Source organism: Podarcis melisellensis (assembly GCF_964234715.1).
Source record: "Podarcis melisellensis genome assembly, chromosome: 7".
NCBI lineage: Eukaryota > Metazoa > Chordata > Lepidosauria > Squamata > Lacertidae > Podarcis > Podarcis melisellensis.
Window position 1 is genome coordinate 44288713 of NC_138539.1, and position 10918 is coordinate 44299630.

Consider the following 10918-nt stretch of genomic DNA (forward strand, 5'->3'; position numbering starts at 1 on the left):
TGCAGTTTACAATTTGCTGAATGCCCTCTCTGGTGAGGTGCATCTGTTTTCCTCTTTATTAACTTTCAGGAGCATTCAAAACATTCCTGTTTACCAAGGCATTTGATGGCATTTGATGGCTGAATGTTTCTGTTCCTCGCAACCTTGAAATGATTAGCTGTGAGAACATGTGATTGTTTTTTAAATGGTTCTAAACTGTTGTTGTTGTTGTTGTTGTTACAGCATTGTTTTGTTGTTTTTTGCTGCCCTCGGTTCCTTGGTGAGGAAGTGCTGGATTTAAAATTAATAACTAAACAGATAAAGCAAAATAAATAAAATTAAATAAACAAATCGATCTTTTGGTGGTTAGTTTTATAGTTTGGAAATATGGCCCAGATCAAGAAGTGTATGCTACAACTTCACACGTGTCTGCCATTAGGGCAATCTGGTATCTATCTATGAGACACATCTTCTCGGCGCAATCGCAAACACACTCTTCATTAGTAACAGAAAACGATGCATGTGGTTACCTACCGCAGTGTGAACATGCTGCTGCCAGAAGACTTTCACATGGAATTGCTTAGCTGAAGGCCCCTAAATGTTTTAACATCTCCAGGAGACAGCACCCTGACAATGTAAGTAAACCCAACAAACCTTATGAATGTATTGTACATGACGTTTATTTTGGAGCAAACATGTTGCCCTGCATTCCAACCCCCTGGAGGCATGGTGCCATCCTCTTTATTCGTCAAGAGTATGCCCAAATCCCAGAGTTGGCTGATCTGCAGGAGGCCCACACGTTCCCTGTCTCTGAAAAGAAAATCCAGAAGGCAGCCTTCAGAGTTTATCCAAACACAATGGTTGTTGGACAGACTAGACATTTTGAGACGCTTCATAAAAGTGGTGTTTGATGGGTATTTGGCTCTTCTGTGGTGGTGAAGCAAAAGTCTATCTTGATATTTAGGAACAATAGCTGGGCCAATTCCATCTCATTTTTTAATGCAGAAAAAAAAAAATCATAAGAATTCAATTGATGCAAGGCCATATTGTGGGCTATATCCAGAAACAGATTTCTGTTTTAAGTCACTCCCATGAGTGCGGAATAACAACAGATATGTAGGGGTGAAGCCAAGTCTCAAATCTGATTTCCTAATCAAATGGAAGTGTTTTCTTTTATGTTTGACCTACTTGCCTTAGAAGCTGTTGGCAATTTCTCCATAGTCTTATTATGCATTTCTAACACCCCTAATTATTTGTAAGGTGAACCGCACGGCTCAAATTGTTTAGAATCACTTTCTTGCCCCTGAACTGTAGCATCACTTGCGTGCTGTATTTGGATCATCAGAATTGAGAACCAAGATAGGAAGCTCTTGGGGCACAGTGTGCATCCAAGCTCTTTCCACTTCACTATTCACGTTGCTGATCCTAGCTTCTTCTTCTAAAATGACAGACAACTGATTGGTTAGAACAGCAAAACTGGAAGGGACCAACCTATACAGCCCAAACCTATATTGTACACCTCAGCAGACCACAGAGCAACTCAGATCCCAGTGTGCTGTAGCAGGAAGGAGAGGATCCCTGCATAACAGCAAAAGCACTTATCTCAAGATTATCAGAGTAAGGGAACCCACATCCAGAGGAAGCAGAATTACTGCACAATAACTAATCAGAATAACCTGGTAAAAAATTCCTTCGCAACTCCAAACAAGGCAACCTCTGAGAGTTGTGTGGGGCTTAATGCATTTTTGTGCTTGGTTATTAATCCTGTTTTTATTTATGCTTTCTCCACCCATTTGTTACCTGCCCCAAGTGTTTAGCATATGCTGGACTATAAATTTAAATAAATAATACATTGGTAGGCTTCTCCCCCCACCCCTTTGGCCATTAGAGCATTTCAAGAAACATCCTTCTTTCTCACTGATTTTTCAACTTAATACTCCAATCACAGAAGTCTCGGTCTAAGCAGAAAAGCTCTGGAAGGAGACAATAGGAAAATGGAGAGCATGGCAGAGGCACTAATGGGAACATAGCGGCGTTTTCTTCACCTCTTTCACTGCTCCCGCCCGCCCCCCTTGCCCATTTTTAACCACATATGTACTCTCAATTTCCCAGGCTAACTACAAAGCAGTTCTGAAATGTACAAGACAAATAACAATGTCAGTCAAGAACAGCAACTGAAGCTAAGTGGCAACTTACTGTGCACAAAGGTAGAGCAATAAAGTAAGCACGTGACAGAGATCCTTTGAGGGCTGGTGGCGCTGTATTTTTCCGCCTTTAAGAGAAACAGCAGTATTCTGTCACTAACATCGGCAGGGCCGGGTGAAATACACAAGTTTGACTGCAGAGAAATTCTTGGCATTTTCATCCGGCCCTCTTTTTTTTCCGAGGGGGTGGGGAACCCTCAGCCCTGCAAAGGGGACAGTTCTTAACAAAAGCCGGCAGCAGCCACCTCTTCATGTCAAGCTGCCCTAAAACAGCATGTGTGGGGCTCTTGTAAGAGCGTGTGCTTGCAGCTGGAGGGATTGTAATAAGGTTGGCAATTTCTCTCCCTCCACCACAGATGGAATCACTACTATCACCTCCATCAGTTCCCCCTCCCCACCCCACACTATCCACCCCAAATCCCCCAGAAAGCTTCTCTTAACCTTGTCAGTTCTTCTCACAGCCCTCCTTTTCAAATATACAGCCAGACTAGTTAAATGTATTTATTACTGTAGTTACATTTGTTCCTGCTATTTCACAGGCCTGACTCCTGCGCTTTTTCGCTGCAGTGTAACATGCAGATATTAGCAGGTGATTGTACGTATTTCCTTGCTATGAAAAGCTTCATTTCTGCAGATCAAGCTGTTGTTGGCAACCCTATCTGTACCCTACCACTCCTCCTGTAAGCGTCAGGTGGCATACCTGGGTCTGTCTCCTTATATTATTAGTATTATTTTATTTTCTTCACAACAGCCCTGCTAGGTTGTTATGCTGAAAGACCGTGGCTTGATTCGAACTGAGATCTTCCCAGCCCAGCTGTCTGTACACCACACCAGCTGCCATCAGTTAAATATATATATATATCTCCCCTGCTTTAGATGCAGGGACTCTAATGTGCACAATGAAACTTTTTCATGCATGGAATCATATGCTAAAGGAAGGGAAAACTCCTGCCTGGCCTTTCCCAGGATATGTTTTTACCGAGTGAGAGGCAATATACCAACACACTATCATCCCTAACAACTAATGCAATACAGGAGTCTATGTGCCCTATGGAGTTTGCTCCTATGGCAACAAGCTCTTTGTTTCTCCAAGAACGATTCCTCCCACCTCCCAAACTCTCCCAGGAGCTGGACAAATTAAGGACTTACATGCAGCAGCTGAAGCAGCTGACATTCTAGGTGAAGGAGATGGAGGAAGTGACTACCGAAAGGGTGAAAGTGTAGGGCAGTATGGTGCACGGAGCGTTGCACTAGCACTGCGAGTGACCCACCTGGCCACGTAGTTCACTGGCCTTCAGCCAGTCACAGCCTCTTAGCCTGACCTACCTTGCAGGGTTGTGGGGCAGATAATATGGGAGGGTGACCACATATGCCAGTCTCAGTTCCTTGGAGGAAGGCGGTTAAAGCAACAATAACTGAATGGAGTGTATAATATGGGAGCCACTGACAAAGAAAGGTGAATATCACGGTCACTTCACACAATAACAAACGGCAAACTCTGGTATCCTTTTAGTGTGCAACAGGGAGTTTCCTCCAATCTCAACTTCCAACAAGTTCATCTCTATGATACATTCTATGATTCTGGCATTTGTCACGCTCACATTTTGTTTTTTAGGCGTATGTATTTAAAACACCCTATGTGCATATCTAAAACAAATCTCAGGTCAGATCCGTACCAGGCATTGAAAGCATGTTCAGTGCACATTTAAAGCACATTACTGTACTTCCCCCAAAGAATCCTGAGAACCGTATATACCTCCTTACAGAGCTTAACAAACCGTTATGCAGCCTTTTAGCTGCAATACCATTGTGAAAGATTGCCCACAGCTGTCATTTGCAAAGGACTGCATCAATTTAGTACAATCCGTTCTAAACAACAACAACGACAGACAGGGGGAAAGTGGTAGCTGATGTCCACATAGCGACTCAACACAAATTAGTTGTAAAGGTGTGGTATTCAGGTTGAACCACGAAAGCAGATAGTGATGCAAGGTGTTCTGCGCTGTGTTGAATTCCTAAACATGTTTGCTCCTTCATATGATTCACTATGGTTAAGTTTGAGGATTCCAACTTGAAGTCTTCATATTTGCAAAGTGTGTTTTCTTTCCCTGCTTTTATTTTCTAACTTGCAGAACTGAAGAGGTTTTTTCAGTTCCAGTTGACCAAATTGCCTGTGGACAAGAAAGAGAATTTGGAGGGGGGGGGATAGCACAAATATACCCTCCCGATTTTTATCAGCCTGACAGTATCCCCAATCTACACTTCTTCAGTACAACAGCAATGAGTAAATCATTCCTGGATGTACGACTGCAAGCCATGAATCTCCTTATCAACCCTGGATGCTTCCCCTCATCTCCAAAACCCAATACCCTCTTCTGTGATAAACGATGGGCCTCTCAGCTATAATTCTCCATGTTTAGGATAATATAAAATTATGTGCCATGCATATTAAAGGAACACAGACACTCTCTATTAATAGAAATTAATGCTGTTGTTACCAGATTGTACTTGGGCTGCCTCTGACAGATGAAGCAAAGCAAAAGGCTGGGAGGAGCTATTTGATTCACAATAAATAGATACCAAGATTTATGATTAAAATAGAACATCTTAATGATTTACCATAGCAATGAAACCAATAGGCTGGTGTTTCAATCCGATATCCACAAATTTGTATAATCCTCAGGGTAAAACAATTTAATGTGCTGTCTCTTTTATAGTTACAAAAGGCCTTTCATATGATCAATTATACATAAGAGTATAATAAATGTAACTTTCTTCATACTAATCACATCTAACTTAAATTCTCTTGTTGGTCTTTGGAGTGTATGTAGCATTCCCCATAAAGTTTTTAGTCTCTGCTCTTAGCAAAAGTTAATATGCCCAGAACTTTCAGATAAATCATCAGTACAAGGGTCTTTATACCCGCACAACTATTCACACAATTAGGGGCCACCTCCTTCTGTGAAAGACCCTTGCTTAATACAATAAACTTGCTCTTTTGTCTTAAATGGCACTAGGGCTATCTTTTGCTGAAAAGGCTGAGTTTCATACTACGCCCCATGCATGGAATCATAGTTTAATTCTCCGAGTTATCCATCACTAGCAGAAGCATCTCCTTAGAAGTGCATTCATGCTCCTGTAGCAGGAAAAGATCCTTCTTATTCTGGGACATGCTGGCGCCTGAGATGCAAAACCAAAGTTGTGCTTGTGCATGCACACACATGCATATATAAGGTAAACGGACCCCTGACCGTTAGGTCCAGTCGCTGACGACTCTGGGGTTGGGGCGATCATCTCGCTTTATTGGCTGAGGGAGCTGGTGTACAGCTTCCGGGTCATGTGGCCAGCATGACTAAGCCGCTTCTGGCAAACCAGAGCAGCACACGGAAACGCTGTTTACCTTCCCACCGGAGCGGTACCTATTTATCTACTTGCACTTTGTGCAACTGCTAGGCTGGCAGGAGCAGGGACTGAGCAACAGGAGTTCACCCCGTTGCGGGGATTCGAACCACCGGCCATCTGATTGGCAAGCCCTAGGTTCTGTGGTTTAACCCACAGCACCACCCGCGTCCCAAACACATGCATATCTACTTCACAGCAAAAAGATATAGTAAGAATTTGGCACCTCAAAAGTGTCCCCTAAGCCAACCACAGCACTGTGCTTCACCTTAGGGTGACCCTGAACCTGCTATGCCCTACACTTGTGTTTTCCCTTTTATACTTCTCCCAGAAACACAACTATTTCACACTTGGCTGCATAGGCATGCCTGAGACTGAGTTTGTGTATGCAGCTGGGGGCTACAGCCAATCACAGCTCCCTGACACATGCCTCTGTATGACACATTCACTGCCACATCCACATTTTACATGTTTGGGCACAGACACAAAACAACTTAGATGCATACCTAATGTGCAAAGTGTCATCCACTCCCTGCCCTCCTCTGGCCACTGATAAGGCTGGCCTTAGATTAAATGGTGCCCTGAGTAAGGAATATATTTGGTGCCCCTTCCATTCAAATTTCCATTTCTTTCAATTATCTTGGGGGAGGGGTTATTGTATTTATTAGGTTTTATACTTTGCAGGTAGTACATAAAAGCAATATAACAAAACAACAAGAAGAATGTAAAGTAAACATGTGGGAAAGAGTAAGTATTATGACTTGAGAAATAAGTGAGAGGTTATTGTAAAAATGTAGAGTATGTCTTCATAGATCTTGGGTTGTTTTTATTTATTTATTTATTGTCTTTATAGCTCATCTTTTCTCCAGACAGGTCAATGTGATATACTTGGCCCTCACCTTCCTCATTTAATCCCCACAACAACCCTGTGAGGTAGGGCTGAGAGGCAGTGACTGGCCAAAGGTCACCTAGTGAGCTTCATGGCCAAGTGGTCCTTGTCCATGGCCCTGGTCTCACACATCCTAGTCTGATAAATTGTGTGTGCATGGATCTGATCATAGCCACATACACTATTTGTTGAAGTGACACGAATATTGTATATTTCCACACCAAATTAAAATAGCAACCGTATTAATTAGCACATTGCTGGTCATGCTCATTTGTGCTGGCAGCTTTACTAGTGAAGATGAACAGTTTTATCTTTTAGCTGCTGAGTGCATAGCCCAGTTGAGTAGATAGCCCATTACAGTTTATCACCAAGCCCCAGACGGCTTGCCTCTAGATCTTAGCTTGGGACACTCCCACTAACTCTCACTGTTCCTGAGTTTTCCATTCCACCAAGACCAATAACAAATTTCGCCAACAGCTCCATAAGAGCCCCAGCAGCAGCCAGATGTGGCGGAAGACAAAGACTACCATCTCCCTGCTTCCAACATTATGAGGCTAAAACCAAACCTAATCTAGGATTGTACCAGCCCCAATAAAAACCTCACATCATTCACCCAAATACTCAGTCACATTCATACTCTCACCTTAGTTCATCAGGTACCAATTCCCAGCTCCCACCTGAAAAGCGGTCAGACTCCAACCCCTTCCCAACTGTCGCTCACCTAGGACAGCACTGCATGCCTCCAAGGTCAGCCAAAACACAACCAAAAAGGGGTGGGGACCCCCACTCATGATGCCCTCAAGCAATGCACGGCAATTCTTTACAGCTCAAGAAATAGATGTGAAAACTCCAGTTCCCTCTCCAGTAGTTCTTGATGCCAGATGCTGTTGATTGGAGGGCAGGCAATATATCTCAGGAAGATGGTATGGCCAATTCATACTTCCTGGAAGTAGGAAGCCAGAGGTTCTCAGCCACCACATCTCACTTCTGATTATCCAACTGCTGCCCATCCTCTGCTGTGTTCTGTGACACAACTACTGTTCCTGACTCCCCTTGGCTGTTCAGAGGGAAGGGTAACCAGATTCTCACTATCATCTCACTGTGGGCAATGAACATCCAAGCTAGGAATACAGGCTTCATGTTGGTTATTAAGCCAAGAGGAATATATCTTGGTGCCTTGACATTAAGCCAGAGTCTGCCACTTCAGACATAACAGGCAACTGTGGCTTAATGCAAGCCAGAAATGAAGTTCTGAAGCAGCACATAAGGGTAAGAAAGGAGGGCTTAGGGAGGAATGCTCAGCTCCAATGCATCCTCCCAGCTTCATAAACTGTGGTTTGTAAAGCCCTGAACAATTGCCCAAAATGTGCCAGTAAGTCGCAAATTAAGTTCCTAGCAATAGAACACTACCCACATAAATGGCCATTGATTGGCAATCCCAGCTTACCTTTGCAAGTGCAAATATCTGAGCTTTCCTGATATGTCCCTTCATCATCCTTGGCATACTGTTCTGAATAGACACATCCCTCCAGCTTTTGAACATGTTGCCTTAAAGTCTGGCACCTTTTTGAAACTAGGCTGTCAGGAAAGGAAAAATGAACAAGAACATTGTAATCTGTTTCGACCATTGTGAAGAGAGAGACATCTGGTAGGCCACTTGGAAGTCAGCCAGCGATGAAGGCTTCAATTAAAATAATGAACGCTTTCTCAGGAGTAGCACCCAACTCATTAAAGAAGCCCCCCATGTGACTTCTCATGTCATCAAAAGAACATCACTAGAGGGGGGGAAACAGGCTAGTGAAGGAGAAAGAAGGGGGACAAGTACAAGAGGATAAAATGGATTTTTAAAACCTATAAATGAATAATATGTTTCTCAGATGTTCTGTAAAGACTTGGATTGGAGCAGACTCACACAACCATCTTTTTTTACAGAATTAAAGCAGCACTTGTGGCATGATATTTTTGGTATGCTGCACAGTTCTTGTGAATGTTCCAGCACACTGGCATCATGGTTTACCACAGCCCCATAATTCCTATGAAAGCAGGTCACACCAGGAAGACACATTCAGCCTTTCTACTTAATAATCACTCAGTGCAATAAAATGTGCAGTGCAGTGGTGTTAATTTTACTTCCTGGTTGGATGGAGAGGATATCTTTATGTGGATAAGGTATCTTAAACATCATTATTATTTAACTAGTCATTGTCCAAAGCCCAGCTTCCAATCCTCAAACAGGAAGATGGAGTTATGGTGTAACCTACACAGGTGTTCTCAGAGGCAAACCCGCTGAGTTCAATGGGGCTTACTCCCTGGTAAGCGGGTCTAGGATTTCAGCCGAAACAGCCAGTGGAATATTTTGAAAGGAATGTCAACTGGGGTCTAGGTGTCTGCTACACCTCATCACAGTCTAAGCCTGAAGTTGGATCTGAATGTGTTTTGATGCTGGATCAACATTCAGGTGTGGGCATTCCTATTAATTTCTCATAATATTGTTCAAGTAAAGTTAGACATCGAGCATTATTCTCTCCAGGCCATTGATAATGACAAAAATAAGCAAAGCCTATGTCACTCTACAAGTGCTTAATAAAAATGCGGTGCTGAACCACGCTACCCTAATTTGGAGCTGTGGTCATCCAGTAATGGAGTAAGGAAGGCTTAAATTAGAGGCTCGGCATAGCAGAATGCAGTTGCTAATGAGCCAGCACAGAAGTTCCTTCTCAAGCTCATTTAGAGTTTGTAATGGCAATTGGTTCATGACATCGTGAGGTCATTATAGTGGCCAAATTATTTTAGTGCAGCTCTTCAGAGACCTTGTTATGAAGCCAATATGAGGTGATATTACAATGGTAAAATTATTTCCACGCACACTTTGGAGAAAGCAGCACTACAATGCTCTTAGGGTGAAACTGCACTGCAAGATTACAATCTGAAGTGAGAGCACAATGCAAGTCTGTGGAGATTAGACTCAATTATGATGTCAAAACAAAATGAAAAAATGTCAATGCAAGTTATACCATTAAGGTCGAGACTTAAACCTAGGAAAGCTCTGCATTAAAATCCCACATTACCTTTAAATCACATTCTTGTGCTTAGGTGTTGCAGCATGCATGCTGAATGCTTTGTTCAGCTGTCTTGCGCCAGTAGGGCATGAGATGTTCCACAGGTGATCACTGTTGCTGAATTGTGCAGGTGTTGACTGACTGACTTAACTAAAAAAGACCCAAGAAATGTAGCATTAATAGTTGCAGCTTAGCAATGGCACAATAACACATGCCTCAATGGTTCTTCTCAGAATATGCTCCTCTTCCCTCTCCCGAATGGTGCAGTAAGTCCCCACCCCCACCCCAAGTGTTGGCCTAAGCTTAGGGAACTCTATGTGTTGGGCCAGCACTGAGGACCCCTAACTTCTTTCAACCTTCCTCTTTCACTGAATTTTCTGAGAGTATTAAAAAGGCATGGGTTGAGTTCTGAATCACATACCTGACTCAAAGTCATAAATCAAGTAACTGTCACCATGAACACACATGGGGCCTCTTGACAAGGTTATGTTTACCAACTGGTGGCCAAATGATAACAAAATTCCATGCCGCCATTTGCCATTATGAAGAGCTTCACATATGGTCTGCACGTATTAACATTTCTTTAGATGGAGAATGAGATTCATACATAGACAAGAACTTGATGGCTGTTTTGCTGCCTTCATTAACATTGATGGGGCAGTCCTTCCAGGTAAGAGCTCAGTATGGATAGAAACCATAAAACTATAGATTGTGGCAACTGCAGTCAGATTTCAGGGACTGCAGTGAATATTTCCTTTTCTTTTTTTGTGCGAGCATTTCTTGTATACATTTTGTATACTTCCCCCCATCTCATTTCTGTAGCAACTGAACGGGTTTGCTTCGAGTTTTAGATTCAAATTATTACAAACCACATTCCCTGGTACCAAGCTCATGTCAGAAAAATGCAGGTTCTGAATGAGAAAAATGAATTAATTTGGCAACCTCCCAAATCACAGCTCATATATTTCAGCCATAAGGTTTGTAACACTCGGTTTTGTTGTACCTGTTCTTGTAGGGAAGCTTTGTTGGTGGGGTGGGGTGTTACTGCCAAAGATTCTCTCTGCTGCTAAATCTGTTGTCATGTATATGCAAATAGTTAATTGTGTTTTATACCTGCATTATCGGTTGCACTGATTATATCAGCCTCAACCTGTGTATACTGATACCATTAATTAGCATAAAGAGTTATTCCTCAAAACCCCATGGCTGTACCTCTGACTCATTTGTCATGAGGGTAGTAGAAGTCAAGCACAGTGCAGTAATATACCAAATTTAGCCTCTGAGATGCAATCATCTTTATTAATTGTCTAATGTAGCAGAGCCTGGTGGAGATAATACCATCCTGCAGGGTGCTGATAACCTCTTACTTGTCTCTTAAGTCATTTGAA

General features: G+C 42.6%; 1 long non-coding RNA gene across 3 annotated transcripts; it reads right to left on the bottom strand.

The window, feature by feature from the left end:
- Nucleotides 1-612: 612 nt before the first annotated feature.
- On the bottom strand, nt 613-9667 carry LOC309374761. 3 transcript variants are annotated; one of them, XR_014170718.1, is made up of 4 exons: nt 9540-9667; nt 7919-8049; nt 2176-2251; nt 613-1417 (listed from the first exon to the last, which is right to left on the bottom strand). It is a non-coding gene; the product is annotated as an uncharacterized lncRNA (long non-coding RNA). The 3 variants fall into 3 exon arrangements; XR_014170719.1 differs by having other exon boundaries at nt 613-1952; XR_014170720.1 differs by lacking the exon at nt 613-1417 and having other exon boundaries at nt 2067-2251.
- Nucleotides 9668-10918: the final 1251 nt, after the last annotated feature.